The 16,136-nt window shown below is 37.0% G+C and overlaps 1 pseudogene; it reads right to left on the minus strand.

Annotated features, from left to right (window-relative positions):
• The window catches only part of LOC137230444 (hypoxia-inducible factor 1-alpha inhibitor-like), a 95,744-nt pseudogene extending 80,085 nt beyond the window's left edge, over positions 1–15,659 (minus strand).
• Between the last annotated feature and the right edge of the window lie 477 nt (positions 15,660–16,136).

A 16,136-nucleotide genomic window follows, 5' to 3' on the forward strand; every position in this document is an offset into this window, starting at 1 on the left:
ATGAAACAAAGAGATCCTTCTACATCTCAACATTCATAATGAAAGCCAGTCAAATTTGAAAATATTTTCTTTCACTTCAATCAGATTTTACTGGATTTGCTGCTTTATGAGTCTATTCCCATTTGGTCTAGGTTCTTTCTAATTTTCTAAAATAATTCCACTAACAATACTTTTCAGTCCCGGAACTTCAAAGAACATTAACACTTTAAGAAAATGTAATTAACCTCTAGTTCAGAGATATTTGAAAGGTTTATCACATTTGTTGACTCAATTTAGTAGTTGCTGCCAAAACACTGTATTGAGAAGGATTCTGAGGTCATGTCTGGTCTCAGGAGAAAAGAATACAGTGATTGATTAATGACGTCTGCTACGGAAATTAGCATAAAGACAATGGAATTTATCTTGCTCTAAATCAAACTTGCCATTTTAAAGACTGAGGAACAGGCAGCAAAAGGGACTTATCCAAGGTCTCACAGCATTCAATGATAAAAAAGTCCAATCTAAGAACCCATCATGACTTCAAAGCCAATATTTATTTGGACATTTGTCATTCTTCAGCTGACCATAATCCACTTCCCACTATTTTTATCAGTTCCTCACTGCGTGCCAACATAGTTGGAAGACAATTCCCAGTGCTTGCTTCCTATGGCTGTTCCTCTCTCAAACCACAGTAGCTGGGACCTTCCTCTACCACTCCTGGCTGTACCACAGAAGAAGCCAATGAGTTAGGCTTTGTTGATCTGGCCTTTGTTCTTGACCTCTAAATCTTGGATGGATAGTGCAAAAAATGAAGAAATGTAGGAGAAAACAGATGATTCCAACCACCACAAGAACCCATGAATCATACAGTTGCTGTGGTATGACTTTGACTATGCTTCCTGCAGCCTGGCCTGCAACGCTCCATTTTCTAAGCCTAAGGCTACCAGCCAATTGCCAATTATGGGCATCCCTGCTATTTGTCCAATGCATCTCCTGTTGGCTAAGGCCAGAGATGGTTTTTGTTGCTTCAAACCAGGGACTCTGAATGATGTTTTACTCAGCTCCACAGTCATGAGGAAGTATTAGGTTTCCTAATACTTTCCTCAGTCAAGTCATACATTTACACATATGACCTCCAAAATTAAATAAAATGTGTTCCATTGAAAAAAATGGAAAATATGGTCATTTGACAATTAAAAACATCTACAACCATGTCATCTCAGATGGTGGAAACAGCACAATTATTCCATGGTGCTGATCTTCAAGTTTCATCAACATCATCTTATTCTTTCAAAAATAATCATGAAAAAAAGCAAAAATTAAATAACTGAAATGAAACAAAGACTTTCTACATTTAAAGAGAACTGCCTGGGAAAAATTCCCTTACTTTTCTCTACCCTATCTATGTTCATAATATATCACATTTGTTAACTATAGGCTGTAAAGAACATGTGTTTCTAAGATTAAAGGCTGGTTTATAGACCTTTGTTCACGTAAGATGTAGCAAACTCATAAAACTCTTGCTACATACAAAGTCTGCGCTAATGTATTTTTGGCAAATACTACACTCCTAAGCCCTGGTTTACTTATCTGCTGTCAGTAAGAAAAGGTAAGAGGACATGCTGTCCTGGAAACTCATAATGTATTTCCATCACGCTGGTATCACTTTGGGGCCAATTCATAGAGTATATATTACTCTTCTTGGCTATTTACATTAAGACTCCATTTAAAAAAATTTTTTCCTTTAGCCTTTCTGTCTTCATTAATGAAAAATGCTACATTAAGAAATTTCTGCTTGGTTTTCCTTCCTGTTTCATATAGAGATTCATGTGTAATCTGCAAAGCAGCCTGAAAAGAATGGCATAAGCAGTCAAAATATTTACATATTTTCCTGTAAAATATTTCATAGAAAGATTTAACAGGCATAAGTAGGCTATGACAAGCACGTTCACTTATCTGAATAGAAATACTTCGAGCTGATTTCTTGGCACTGAGAGGAAAGCTGGTTAAGTGACATCTCCTTTTATGGAATGCAATGATTAAACCCATGAGTTGTGCTTACCTTCTCTAAGAGGGTCAGTTTGATAAGGAGTTGTTTTCAGTAAAGCTCAGTGTACTATACCTGAAATCATAGAATATGTCACTAACATCAGCAAGTAAAGCAAAGCTAAACATTGAAATTAAAACAAAAGAAGAAATGAAAAAAGAAAGCAAAAGCAATAAACCATCACTACCAAAAACAAACATAAGATTGTATGAGAGTGTAGTAATATATAGATGAATAATTTCACAGAAAACTGAGAAAACAGTGAGTGCTCATATATTAAGAAATATCTTACATTTGAAGATGAGAAATAGGGTATCTCAAAAGAGGGTTTTAATGAAATGATTTTTCTATTGGCTAAATGTAGGGTGTTTTTTTTTTATTGTTTTTTTGTTTTTTTGTTCTTCATGAATTGTGAGAGAAATATAACTGGAGAATATTGCCATGATCTCTTGCAAGATCTTTCTTCAATAAAGAGAGGAATGAATGGGGAAATTTATTGATCCCAAAAAGTAAATGCCCAAGCTCAGAAACCCCTGTCTACTTCCCAGAGGAGCAAGCTGTAATTTCACAAGCTATGTAGAAGGCTCAGAGATTCTTCAATGCTGAAGTCATCAGCATTTCACATCAGAGACTATGCTGAAGGGTGTAAAATGATAAATACAGGGCATCCAGAAGCCCAGATTCCTAACTCACCATGATGACCTGAATTTCACCTCTATTTCCCACTCTTCTTTACCTGGCAGTTGAAGATAAGTCCTTTCTCTCAACATTGATTTCCGAAGTGAAATGAGTAAAAAGTTGATAGCATTTGCATGGTACCCTACTTTGGTGAGGAGTGGTAACTTGGAATAAAAATGCTGGATCCACTTCCTATTATGCCAGAAAGAACTGGCTGCCACAGCCTCCCCACCAAGACTACCATAATATATAGCTTATTGCAGGCTTCCCTGGTGGGGCAGTGGTTGAGAGTCCGCCTGCCAATGCAGGGGACACGGGTTCGTGCCCCGGTCCGGGAAGATCCCACATGCCGCGGAGCGGCTGGGCCCGTGAGCCATGGCCGCTGAGCCTGTGCGTCCGGAGCCTGTGCTCCGCAACGGGAGAGGCCACAACAGTGAGAGGCCCGCGTACCAAAAAAAAAAAAAAAAAAAAAAAATATATATATATATATATATATATATATTGCTTATTGGTAAGAAGCCTCCTTGTTAGCAGCTCTGATCACAGAGGTTTCATTCTAATCTATCTCAAATTGCTCAGCTTGGAAATACATAGGCAATAATTCCTGTCTAGCAGGATTTCAATAGCCTCATAAATTCTACTTTTGGAAAATATTCAAACTAAGATATCCGTTCACATTGTTCACCACCTTATACTCATTTACACAGAATAAGATGTCAAACTGAGTATCTTAGAAGATACAGTTCTGGTTGTCCAGCATTTGGATTGATTCTCTGCCATTAAAAAAAAGAAGAAGAAAGAAAGAAAGAAAAAAAAGGGTGGTCAAGTGAGACAGGGCTTCCATCTTAACCCAACTGCTAAGGATTTAGAGGATGACAATCTGCCCATTCCAACATGACTCTCAAAGGAGTTGATGGCAGTTGTCAATTTGTGTCTTCAATTTAATTTGTTTTTCAAGGCATTTTTAAACCAAATGGAGTTGTCCCAATTTTTAAAAGTTTAAATGTGCTTTTCTTCCTGAGTTTAGAGATATCTGTTAAATTTTTTTAATAAAAGAGGATATTAAAAAGCAATATGCAAATATTGAACTGTGGTCAAGATTTTTTAAAAACTGAGAGGAAAGAGAGAATCATATTTCTCTGAACTTTTCCCACCTAAACTCCTGCATTCTGCCCCAGAAATAATAAGATGGATGGACTATTCTGGGCTATAAAAGAGAGTCGACTATTGGGAGACATTTCAACTCTTTGTTTGAACAAGATAAAATATTTTTATAAAAAAATCTCTATCAATTTGAAAGGCAGTATGTATATAGGATCAATTTAGAACATGGAGCATAGAGTTTGAAGTTACAGAGACTGGGGCTCTAATCCTAGCTTTAGCAAGTCATAGCTGTGTTACTTAATTCTCTGAGACTCTTTCTTCATCAATAAAATAGGACTAATAATAGTATATATTACATGAACTTGTTGTGAATATTAAATGAGATGTCAAATGTAAAGTGCCTACTAGTTTATTTTGGATAAGGCACTTAAAAAGTTTTAGTTTTATCAGATAGCTAGATGACAGATAGCTGAATAGGCCAATAACTGTTCTCATGAACCTTTGCCATGGCTGCATACCTACTTTCCCTGGGTACCTAGGCTTTATTCACTTATCTCTCCTGGATTGCTGCCCTCCAAGTGGTAAGCTCATTTACTCTTTTGACATTTACTGCCAGCCCTCTGTGTACCAAGCACTGTGATATGTGCCCAGAAGGCAGAAAGAGCCAGATGTAGTTCCTGTCCTCAAAGAGCTTTCAGATGCATATATGAGAAGGGGCCAGTGGCGGAGGGATGTTGACAGTATTTACAATGTATACAACGATGAGTCATGATAGGGATGTATAGGAGTGACTAATCTGCCTTCTTTGGGGTGGGGTGGAGGACATAGCTAACTATATGGAGAAGACTTCTACTGAGCCGAATATGATTTAGGAATTAATTCCCAGCATAAGGAGCAGCAACACACAAAGACAGTGACCTCCTGCAAGAACAAGGGGGTGGATGTGCTTAGAATTCAGGGAAGGTTCAGGAAGGCGGTAGCAAGTGCATGGATGGGATATCATCTAGAATTACTGAATTCAAAGCTAGAATTAACTTCATGGATAATAATAAAAGCAATAATAACAGCAATAATTATAAACCATTTGTTATGTGCCTGGACATTTTTACATATTAACTCCTTGAATACTTAGAAGCACTCTGTGATATAAATATTATTATGATCCTCATTTTAGAGAAGAGAAAACCTGAGGTATAGAAAGGTTAAGTTATTTCCCAAAGGATATCCCATCTAGTAAAAGTAGCAGAATTGAGATTCAAACCCAGTCAGTCTAGGTCCTGAGCCAGAGTCTCACACACAATGGTACTCTGGTTCTTTGTTTTTGTGTTTTCAGTTAAAGTAGCTTGTACACAACAAGATAAATGATTGGAGCCCTTGGTGAGTGAGTGACCTCCAGCTAGAGTGGCTTTATCAGCACTACCCTGACAGGCTGCCACAAGAGAAACAAAATTACCTAATTGCCTAGCTGTCTGTAGTTAACAGTAACATTAAACCCTTGTGGCTAAAGTTAGACCACAGAGTATGCTCATGATGGTTAACCAGCAAAGACAGGAAATAAAGCCCAAAACACAAACCAGTGAAGAAACAAGGTGTGAAGGCTTTGGCATAACTTCATGCTCAGTGTATCTGTGACCCCTTGGAATCAAACATTCCTTCTATGGGCACCACACAGGTATGCATCTATAAAATGGTGGAAATTCCTAACTCAGAATGCTGTGAGGATCCAATGTCAGGTGTTAACCCTTAGACTGAGACATAGTAAAGAATGGTTGTTAATATTTTTCCTTCCTTTATTCTTTTTTTTTACCTCTTTCCATTTTTTACTTTTTTCCTTCCTCCCTCCCTCCCTCCCTTCCTTCCTTCATCTTTGTCTTTCTCCCTCCCTCTCTTCCTTCTTACTTTCCTTACTCTTATTCTTTCTTCTTAATTACCATCAGGTAACTCTTCCGCTTCCCTGAATGGTCTTTTGTCATTGCATCTAGTAGTAAAACTTTAGTGACAAAAATAGGGAGAAATACACTAATTCTGAGAATGGTTGATAATTATTCACTGGACAACTGGATGACTTAGAAAAAATTGTGATGTTCTAATGTCATTTTAAAAGCTCAGAATCATGGTCAGTATTGAGCTACAGACATTCCCACTATGAAATATGTTAGCCTCTCAAGATATCAGTTATTGTAATACCACACCCTTGCCCTACCACTCAAGGGCAACTGTTTGTTAACTCATATAATAAGATTACTCTTTAAAAAATAATTTCAACAGTGTTACAATCATAGATTTCAGGGTTGAAAGGTATCATGATAGGAATGCATCCCAGAACTTAGACAAGCTAAGTAGTAGGTCTGAGCTAGAAAAAAATATACATTCATTCTGAGAGGACCTCTCTTTACCTTGAATTTATATATACAATTTATTCAGGGAAAAATACTTTTTATGCTATGCTTCCTCCTAGTTTCATACATACTTATTTAATGACCCATGAATATACATTGCATCCATATTTTCATTTATATACACATGATATCAGAGGTAAGAATTTTCACAAAACTAATCTTTCCAAGTTTGAAAGAAACTGTTTTGATACCAAAAGAAGTCATAATTTACCTTTTTTTTTTTTTTTAACATTCTATCCATTAGCTGTTTGTCTTATGAATGAAAGTATGAAGCAAGTAGGTAATGTATTCATGTGCCATCTCCTTGGGTATATAAAGGTTAAGAAAAATTGATTACAAACAAATGAGATCTATGACAAAGGCAGAGGAGTAAGGTGAGCAGCCCCCCAAATTAATCAGCATATAAATTAATCTTGCTCCCAGAAAAAAAGTAGAACAGGAAGCACTGTCATCAATAATCTACTATGCCAGGACAGTCTCCAGGACGAATACTAATGAGTATAAGCAAATAGTAGCTAGATGAGTAATATAAATACTTAAAAAGTTAAAAGTCTGAACATTTTCTAGTCTGTAAACTATACATATTAAAAATATCTTATTATTATTACCAGTAAAAATGCTATCACAGTAATTGATTACCATTTACAGAGTACCTACAGAGTGCCCCATACTATACAAAGAACTTTACATATGTTTTTTTTCTAGTTTCCACGTTCCTTTTGCAAGGTAAGTATTATTACCTTCGTCTTAAAATTCCAGCAACTGAACCTCAAGGAGTTTAAGTGTTGTAACTGCAGATCTGTGACAATGAATCTAGGTCTCTCTGATTTCAAAGGCTATACACTTTCCACAGTGTAGAGAAAGACTGAAATATTTTTCAAAAGCATATGATTTTAGTGACATAGTCTGTTTTTACAATCCTGGTGCTCACTGACCAATTGTTATCTTCAGTTTATCTAAGAAGTTATACATATTTCTTCCAGAAAGTTCCATACTATTTAACTACCTAACTTAAGGTATTCTAGAAATGACCTTCTATAAAAAGATTTGGACAAGTGAAAGATAGAAATGATAACCTGAGGTACAAACAGCTTCTAAGAGGATGAACTCTCTTAAGGAGGAAAGATTCTTTGATGGTGACCTCACCCCATTTTACTTTACTTTACATAAAGGGTGTTTTCCACAGCCCCTCTTATTCTTCCTCTCTGACTGCCCCTCAATTCTCTTCTTCTGTTAAGAACAAGAATATATGGAAATTCTATCATTTCAAGCCGAACCAACATGTATAATTATAAAATTTTCTCAGGAAAAAAGTAGCCATGTGTGCCTACTAATTCTTAAATGGACTATCATGAATTAGGGATGTGTAGGAAATTTGCAAAGTTTTGAAATATTGACAATAAAATTGCATATGCTATGATTGAGAAAGAAAAGGAAGAAATTAAATATTTGTGTGACTGTGAATAATCTTTTCTCTCTAAATCAGTAAAATACTTTGTAAATTTCAGGTTGCAAAATTATTCAAAACATCCTTGAATAATGTCTTTAAAAAAGTGTTTAATAGTTAGAAACTCACATAACTTAAATTTCCAACATGACACATTATGGTATCTATACATGTAATACTATACTATGTAGTCACCTGTAATGTAGGACTGTATTTATAAACAAGAAATATACCTACATTAAACTGTTAAGTGGAAAAGTATTATAGGTTATAAAAGTATTAAACACAGTATGAGCCCATTTGAAAAAGCATATTAAAAAACACATTTTTTTCATTAAGGTAACATAATTTTATAAATTTTGGATATATGAATTGTTTTGATAGTTAAGTCAAAATCTCTTGAATTTACATATTAAAGGAGAAAATTAACATGTGTATTTATTTATTTATCTAGGCTGCATTGGGTCTTCGTTGCTGTGCGCAGGCCCCCTCTAGTTGCAGCGAGTGGGGGCCACTCCTCACCACGGTGTGCGGGCCTCTCATTGCGGTGGCCTTCCCTGCTGCAGATCACGGGCTCCATGTGCCCAGGCTTCAGTAATTGCAGCATGCATGCTCAGTAGTTGTGGCACGTGGGCTCAGTAGTTGAAGCATGCAGGCTCTAGGGCACATGGGCTTCAGTAGTTGTGGCACGTGGGCCCAGCAACTGTGGCTTGCGGGCTCCAGAGCTCAGGCTCAACAGCTGTGGCGCACAGGCCCAGCTGCTCCGTGGCATGTGGAATCCTCCCAGACCAGGGCTCGAACCCGTGTCCCCTGTGCATTGGCAGGCGGACTCTCAACCACTGCGCCACCAGGGGAGTCCCGGGAACAGTCTCTTGTGGGTTCCCCAAGGCCTCTCCAAGCATCTTCTCAATGTTTCTCATTATGGCCACTTTCTGATGGGCTTTGAGAGGATATTCAGTTCTCTTAGGGATGGGGGCCCCCTAATACCAGAAGTACACAGTGATGGTAGTGCCCCCATTTAGTAATGACTCTGTGATGCCACCAGTACATTCAGATGTAAAGAACATCACCAGGGCCAACCACTCTTTCGTAACCAACCACATTCTGGAAATTGGGGAACCTCTTGTAGTCAGGATTGTCAAAGTCCACCTGGCTCTGTCTGTCACATGGATGATGAACAGGATATGCGTAGAGGCACTCAAACTGACCCGGAGGGAACAAAATGCATCGCTTGTACCTTTTATCTGAGCAAAGAAGTTCTGTTGCTCATCAAAGTGAGCAGGTGTCACATTTCCTTCCATGCCAATAAGCAGCAGGTTACAGGTCAGCTGCCTCCAGCCACGCTTTCCCTGTTGCTTATTAATCCAGTTCCAGTTGAAACCCAAGAAGTCCATGACAATCTTCCTGCTCACAGTGTCATTGAGTGTTTGCTGCAGATACGAGCTCTCTTCACCTCCTCACTGCTGTATATTCTGCCGTTGCTCAACAAACTCATGAAATTTCATTTCTTCCCTATTGGACCTCAGCTTAAAGTTCTGGAAATTAGCCATCTTCTTTTCATCATAGTGCAAGAACTTGTGGGTGCTGGCACTGTACACAGAGAAGTCTCTGTTGTCAATATTTTCTCGCAGTTATTCAAGGCCCCATTTTAGGGCAGGATACACAAGATTTGTGTCTGCCAGCACCACAGGCTCCTCATTCTCAATAAGCTCCTCTGCCCCGGGGTTGCTCTGACTGAGATGCGGGATGGGCCAGGTCGCGAAGGTATAACTGAGTAGTTGGGATTCATCCCAGGCGGGGCCAGGGGCTTTGGCCTCTTCCTGGGGTTCTCCAGAGCCTGAGGCTGTAGCCTCCACCGCAGTCGCCACCCTCAGTAGCCATTCTTAATACATAATGCATATTAACATTAAATTTTGGCTTGCAAAACCCAAAAGTTGATATTCAAATCCCCCCTTCCCAACAGCTGACAGACTCTTAAACTACATTTATGTTATGTTATGTTATGTTATGTTATATATTATATTTAGGGTGAGGGTCCAAGTAACCCAAAATAAAACAGCAATTGGTAAGCTTAATTTACTGTGATTGCATGAAGAATTCAAAAATTTAAAAAGAAACTGGAGAGATTATTTTTAAATATATATGGAAAAAATAAATATGTAGTAATTTCTAAGAAACTTTCTGAAAAAGAGATGAGAGTAAATACCCTACCACTTATAAAATTTACTATGCTGGTTATTGAAATGAAAACAGTATTTCATTAGCATAAGCAAAGACCGGAAACAAAGTAAAAGAACAGAAGATAACTGAAAAATAGAAGATGGAGCTCAGTGCTGCCCAAAGAATTAGCATTTGAAGAGGAAAAGCCTGGAGAGTGAGGAAGTTCAAAGAAGAAACCCAAAAATCTACATTCAAATCCCCCTTTCCCAACTGCTGACTGATTCCTAAACTACATAAATATATAAAAATAATATATGCTATAAATATATATACATAATATGTAAATTCTATTATATTATTTATAGAGTGAGAGTCCAAATAACCCAGAATAAAACAGCAAATGGGAGGCTTAAGAATGAAGCTCAGTAGCCACACCAAGAAAACAAAAATTAAAGTTTAATCCCTATGGATTAAAGAAGCATTTGCAAAAGTTTTAGTATTTCTCAGCTTTCACCTCAGAAGGGTTCCATCCTGGGATTAAGTGCCATATTCTAGAAGTGAGGACTATGTACTACATGTAAGGGCAAAATTTAAATAGACCTATCTTGACAAAGCCTAAAACTAAGTCTGACCAGGACTGTAGTCATCTGCCAGCCATCTGTGTACCAGATGAAAAACCTTAACATGCTTTAGAGAAATATCCATCAAGAGAGTCCCTAAAATGTTTCATCCATCAAGCCAAAAGTTATGAGATATGCAAAACCCACAGAATCAAATGATTGAAAGTAAAAAAAAAAAAAAAAAGAAAAAGAAAATAGGCAATAGAAATAGACCTACAGATGATTCAGATATTAGAGTTATTCAACAGGGACTTTTAAGTAACTATGATCAATACACTTAAGAAAGTTACAAAAAAATTGGACAAAGTAGAAGAAAAGAGAAAGAATTTTAAAAGAGGATTATAATTTATAAAAACTGGCCAAATGAACATTCTAAAACTGAAAAATAGAAAATAAGAAATGAAAGATCATAAGAAGTAACAAGCTCAGAATTAATGTGTTAAATCTACGAATAACTATTAGCTACTGGCAGACACTCTTCTAAGAGAAAGGGGTAAAATAGTGAACAAAACAAAATCTCCTTCCCTCTTGAATCTTATGCTCTAATGCGGGAAACAGAATATGAACAATATAAGTAAATAAATCTTTTTTAGAAGATGACAACTGAAGGTGATATTACAAGTGAAGGAGACACTAAAAAGTTAACACTTGAATGAAGGAGGTAAAAGTAAAACACATATAAAATCTGAAGAAGGGCCTTCCTGGCAGAAGGAATAAAAAATGTAAAGGCCCCGAGAAGGTGGTGGTTTGTCTGCTAAAGGAAAAATAAGGAGCTTAATGTGGTTGTAATACTAGGAGATGAGATTATTAACCACTGCAAGGACTTTGGATTCTACCCTGAGTGAGATGAGAAGGTAATACAGAGCTTTTAGTGTAAGTGTGACGTGATTCAACATCTTGCATTAGACTGTAGGAGTTAAGAACAAAAGTAGGCAGAATACTTTGGAGTCTATTATAATAATTCAAATAAGAGATGATGGTGATTGAACCAAGATGGCAGTGGTGAAGAAAGTGAGAAATATTTATATTCTGGATATATTTTTAATCAATGGCCAACAGGGGATATAAAAGTTAGAGGGGACTTATACGTGACTCCGAATTTTTTGCCTGATCAACTGAAGGAAAGGAGTTGCCACTAGTAAATGGAAAAAACTGAGCATAGAAGGTTTAGGGATAGGGGAATATCAGGAGTTGAGGTTTGGAAATGTTGAATAGGAGATAACTGTTAGACATCTAAGTAGAGATGTCAAGAGCCAAGTAAATATTTGGGTACATGAAACAGGAATTTGGGGAAAAGATCCAGACAGGATCCAAATCCAGGAATTTGGGAATTATTGACACATAAATTGTATTTAAAATAATGAGACTGGGTGATATTTCCAAGGTGCAATAAGTAGAGACACGTAAAAGATTTAAAATTATTGTTCTCTGAAAAAGAAGAATAAAACAAGGATAGAACATTTGTTTATGGAAAATACAATGGTTTGCTGTTAGGAGTCTCTTTTTAGATACCTTCTCTCATTTTATCTGATAGTACAGATCATCTAGATAGAATTTTAACACCCGAATCATCTTTTAAAATTGAGAGTCATCTTCAGAGGATGCTAGTGAATCAAATTATTTGACAACTGGCAAGTAAAGAGGGAAGTAAAAATCAGGCATCTATTCTGCTTTTCCTATCAAACTTTATCATGTAGTAACCAAATGATAAGTAAGAGGAAAGTTTTCCTTAATAAAAGTATTCCAACTAATAATACAGAAGGAAAACTGAATTAGAATATCATCATTTGACATCGTCTAATTATTAATGGATCTAGGCATTGAGAATCAATTATAGCTAAATTATAAAAAGAGAAAGAAAATGATAACATGGGCCTCCTGATCCAAATAGCCCCATCAAAAAATAAAATAAATCTAACCTAAATCTTCTCAAACCACAAGGTCCAACTACCAATTCACAGGAGATTCAAAAGTCTGAGGGATGAGCTAAGTTGATTGTTTACAGGGGAGGAAGGAAGAATTGGGTTCTTCTGAAATGACATGAGCAATTTTGATAAAGAAGGTAGCATTTGAATTAGACTCTGAATAGTAATTATGATTTCAAAAAGAGAAGGGATTTAAAGGGTTTTTTCATGTTGTGGGAACAATCTGATCAAAGACAGAGAAAGTGTAATATATCTGTGACAAGGCCAATCAATTGTCCGGGTGGCTGAGGAAGAATCTTAGCAGAATAGTGAAACCTTGCTTGAAAGTGAAGATGGGAGTGCATGAGTTTATGTGTTTCCCTTAACTGTACTTTCTAAATTTTCTAAAATGAACAAAGGATTGTTATGTAATTATATTTCTATACTTACATAAATTCAAGTTTTTAAAAATGTAATTTAATAGAGCTTTCAGTCAACTAATGGAAGACTTCAAATGCCATGATCAAGTTATTTTACTTTTCCCCTCACCAATCCTGGTTGTGCAGCTAAAGATACACTTGGCTGTAACTCTGTTCCATTAAATGTTGATGCTAAGGGTGTCACCAGTCATAAATTTTAGAAAAAATCAAGTAGCTTTTTCAGGAATGTAAAAATCATTACCATTACTGAAATGTTCAATTTGAAGCCCAGTTTGAGAAATACAAAATTTCTACTTTATCTTCAGGGAAGTCTTCCAAGCATACTTAATGTTGATGCCAATAAATTTTAAAATACACTGTGAATATAAACAGAGTAAATACAGTTTGTATAGGCTCCAATTAAGACAGATATTAAAGCTATAGCTTGATTTCCAAACTGTTCTTCGTTCTGCCGATTGGGGACAATTTAAAACCTGACGATTGATAGAACATGGCAAGCTAGTCAAATGGAATGAGCAGAGAGAGATGTGGGAGCGAGGATGAAAATGGAAGGAGTGATCATCTAAGAAGAGGGATAATTTAAAAGACTTGAGAACCGTAAGGACTTAAGAAAAACTCAGGGCTCTCAGTCTCTGGTTGCTGGCAGAGGGAGGCTAAGGTAGGGCTCAGGCAGCCAAAGCAGGTCTGCTTAGTCCGTTACCCAAATTGGCTAAGAGCAGACACACTTCAAGGGGTATGAACAATTTTTAACTGAAAAATGGAACTAAGATGTGTTCAAAGAAATGGTGTCTGACCCAAGAATAGTGTTTAAAATCAAGAAATCTGGGACTTCCCCAGCAGTCCAGTGGTTAAGACTCCACACTTCCACAGTAAGGGGTGAGGGTTTGATCCCTGTTCAGGGAACTAAGATCTTGCATGCAGCACACTGTGGCCAAAAAAAAAAAAAAAAAAAAAAAATCTGGGTTCAAGGAGATGTCAACTAGATGGAGAAACAGGATAGGGATCTCAAAAGGAGACAAAAGAGATCACCCAACCTTTGAAGCCAGCAAGGATGCCAAGAACTTATTCTTACTGGGTTTTTCTGTAAGGAAAGCAGTTCTGCTGATATAAAGAGGCAATGCCAGAATAAACCCTTACATTTTACCTTAATATGTTCTATCTTGGGAAAATCCACCCCAATTTTGTGCTTTTTCAACCTTTCTTACCGTTATCAATCAACACAAACTTGATGCCAAGTAATTAATATGTATCTATATTTCTCCAAACATATGTTATTTGTATAATATGAAAGTATTCATGGACATTTGCAGTGTATTTCCTGTTGAGGGCACCATGCATTCATTCAACCAACAAATATTAATTGGGTACATACTCTTTGTAAGCTCTTGTAACTGCTGGGTGTAGAGAGGTGAGTAAAGCTAACTTAACCTCTGCTCATTATGGAACACATTCCAACTGAGAGGTGTGAGCATTAAATAAATAAGATGGTAACAAGTTCAAGGTAGAGATTTGGAACAATGGGGTGTGACAGTTAGTGACTGAGTGGCTACTTTAGGTTGGGGTGGTCAGGAAGATCTCTGAAGAGGTGGCATTCAAGCTGCATCCCGAATTGTAAGAAACAGCCCTAAATGAGTGGGTTTCAGTGTCTAGATGAAAGACAAGGAACAAAAAAAAAAAATTAGGTTTTGTGATAGGATACCTTGGAAAATGTTTGGGAAAACCACAGGTGTTTGAGTCAAATCTCATATTTACTTTGAGCTCCTCTTTTCAGAAGCGTTTCTAAAAGAAAGATGCCCAGAGGGAGATTTTTTTAAAGTTTGGAATCTTCTCTAAGGGAGAAGTATCAAGAATGACTACTAACTTGAAATGAAAATGTAGATTCTGCAGAGCAAAAGAGAGGAAGCCATCGTTTTTATTGTACAAGCTGAGTTTCACAGGTGAATTTGATACTTGCTAACATCCCCCGCATGCCCGAATGAAATAAATGAGAAATGCAGGAGATGAAGGTACAAATCCAATTTCCCTTTTGCAACAAGACAGAGTCAGTAAGTCTTTGCTGCTTTCTTCATTTGAAAACTCATCCATATTTTATCTTCCTTCATAAACAATGTTTAGATAAACCCAGTGAATAATGGGGTTGAAAGGAAATTTTAAAGGTCATCTTGTGTATACCCCTGGCTTCAGGCAAGATTGCATTCATGCCCACCCAAGAAGCTGTCCTCTTTTCTGTCAGGTTTTGTTTTGGATAATGTTTATTTTTTCCAGGGGGGAGTTGGGTAGGGAGGACAGTAATGAAGAGCATGTTTGCGTTAAAAGTACAAGCAGAGTTATTTTTAATGTAGGATCCCTCCTCTCCCTCTTATGCCAGGGGCAGAGTATTCTCCAAATGCCTTATACACTTACTTTCAGCTCTAAACGTATTTGTGCAAATCTCATGAATCATCAAGGCTTTTGAAAATATTTATAGGGAAAGAAACTCTACCCTTTTCATTAGAGTGAGTTAGACTCACATTTGTATCTCGCTATTGTTTAAGGAGAACAATGGATGGGTGGATGAAAGAGAATGTCAGCTGGATCAACAAACAGCTGTTCCAACAGAAGTCCTGCTACCCTATACAGCAGAGCAGTACTAATTGCTGCCTTCCCTGGAGTCTCTAAAGATGCTCGATCGGCATTTAGTACCCTGTTTACCTAAAATCAAAAGTTAAGGCTGAAATGAGACTTTCATCATTATGACTACTTCACCTCCAGAGAGAAAGCTGTAGCCCTTTAAAACTTTCTCTATCTGATCTCCCAAGAAGACTCCACCACTTTCCAAGGCAATATATTCTAGTGTCCTCTTCAAATGACCTAACTGAAACTTATAACCGGGTGGTCTCATGTCCAGGCTTTGATGGAAGCCGGGACTCTCATATTATGTGTAAATATATACTCCTTATAATATTCATAGGCCCTCGCAATATTATTTTCTCTAGGACACAGAAATCAAATTTCTTCTGAAGGCAGTGTTGTACTGGGTAAAGGTTATAGGAATTGGACTCAGTTCTGGATGAGAGTCTTGGCTCTTCCATTGACTAAGTGGATGAGCAACTTATTTGAGACCCAGTTTACTCAACCTTCTCAAAGGGTTGCTGTGAGGATCAAATGTGACAATGCATAAATCATTTATAACAACATGCCTAATCCATATTAGATGTCAATTTTTATCACTGCTTACCCACCTTTTTCCTTTATCAATGGGTGTTTTTCAAGTTTTTATATGTTGTTTAAGTCATAGACTATAGATAGAGGTTCAGTCATCTAAGAACCACAAATAATCCAGATAACTTTATACTTCATTACCAATTCACATGTGTTT

This window comes from Pseudorca crassidens, chromosome 9, assembly GCF_039906515.1.
Source record: "Pseudorca crassidens isolate mPseCra1 chromosome 9, mPseCra1.hap1, whole genome shotgun sequence".
NCBI classification, from domain to species: domain Eukaryota; kingdom Metazoa; phylum Chordata; class Mammalia; order Artiodactyla; family Delphinidae; genus Pseudorca; species Pseudorca crassidens.